This window comes from Struthio camelus, chromosome 13, assembly GCF_040807025.1.
Source record: "Struthio camelus isolate bStrCam1 chromosome 13, bStrCam1.hap1, whole genome shotgun sequence".
NCBI lineage: Eukaryota > Metazoa > Chordata > Aves > Struthioniformes > Struthionidae > Struthio > Struthio camelus.
Window position 1 is genome coordinate 5,966,670 of NC_090954.1, and position 1,832 is coordinate 5,968,501.

Genomic DNA, 1,832 nt, shown 5'->3' on the forward strand with positions numbered 1-1,832 from the left:
TTACTTGTGTTGCCTGCTTCTTAGATTACTTTAGTACTTCTGTATTCGTGAGCAGCAAAAACGTGAGAAAAAATATGTTTACAAAAGCAAATAGCCAATATCACTGAGGATTTAAACTCAAGGAGTTAAAACAGCTGCAATCCTGGTAACAGATATTATGCAGTCTTGCTGCACACGTGCATGGGAATCAAAGCAGACAGCTCAGCTTGGACCAGTTGAAATGATGCTCATGACATGTACCGCAAGCACCAAAACAAAAGAGTGGCTTGGTGTTCTTGGCTGTAGCGGGGGAGGGGAGCTATTTTTTCCATATGCTCACACAATACTAAGTTTTCCCTTTTTTTTAATTGCTTAAAGGTCTGGCTTATAGCCTGAAGCAATAAAATGTTTTTACTTAAAAAAAAAAAAAAAGTGGGGGCGGGGGTTGGACTCGTAATCTGAACAAATCATGTTATTTTGTGCTCATCTTTAATATGCTGCCTGCTATACTGCTAGGAAGTTTACAAAACCAAATATAACGTCCTCTATTCCAGTTTCTCTAAGTTGCTACTTAAGAAAATGAATCCAGTAGAGGATAAAAAGCACTGTAAAGGCAGTTTGCCCAAGGACAACCTGGATCCTAGACTAGATTACTAAACAGCAACATCTATCACCACTATATATTTTTATTCAGAAGTAGCCATGTGCGTTCTTCCTGAATTGTAATAACAGGAGCAAATATGCAAGTCGAGCCAGAGGAGCTATTTGCCAGAGGGTGGAGCAAGCAAATAATAGTGCATGCATTCATTACTACAAAAATTAGGTAACAATTGTCACTTTTTACCTAGAAGCAAAGAACGCAACATTTTTTTTTTAAAGATGTGGTGATACACTTTGACTGTGTCCATGGCTAAATGAGGTATTTGGAATAGTAAACTGTACAAGAATTCAAAGTACGATTACACCGTGCGTGTATGGGTGAGCGGGTGGGTGTCTGCCGCGCTCTTCATGCACAGCTTCATCAACAAGGTTGATATATCCTCGGGCAAATGGAATTAAGGCCTAGGCACACGCTCAGGGCTCCAGCTCCCGGCGTTATGTAACAACCAAATCTAAGTTTCCATTAAAAACAATAAACTCCGGCGCTCTCAGTTGCCAAACCAGCAGAGCTGGAAACATTAACCAAACCTCTGGTACTGGAGCAACTGAGTCAGTGTTCATACCACACCTTAAGTGAAACCACTGCAACTCTTTGTCAATAAATACTACGTTCAAGTCGCAGCAGCGTTTCCCGTCGTTGACCGGGCAAGACCCGAGGGCCTGCGCAACCCCAGGGCGGCTGGGCCACGCCAGCCCGCCTCGGCGGCGGCGGCTCCCGGCAGCGCCGCGCCCGGCACCAGCCGCACAACCGCGCCGGTCTTCGAGCCGCGAGCAGCTGCCGCGCTCCCCCCGGCCCGGGCGCTGCCCCCGCCGGGGTGGGTTTCGTCCCAGCCGCCGCTGGCGATTTTATAGATCGCGTCGAGGGGCCGGTAACGTCGGACGGGACGGGGCGGGGCGGGGAGGGGAGGGGCGGAGCGGCCCTTCCCCGCCCGGGGACAACGGCCGCGGCCCCGCAGGCCCCGGGGGAGGCGGTGCTCCCGGGCAGCCCTAGGCTGCCGCGGCGGTAACAGCACGACGCCCGCCCGCCTTCTTTCCCCTGCCGCACACGGCAACGGGGCCGGGCCGGGCCGGGCCGGGCAGGGAACCTGCCCTCAGCGCTGAGGCGAGAGGCGCGAGGCCTCCCCTTCCCTCCCAGCCTAGTCCCGCGGGCCGCCATTCGCCTCACCCCGCGCGCCCCGCCCTCCCCGCGGGGA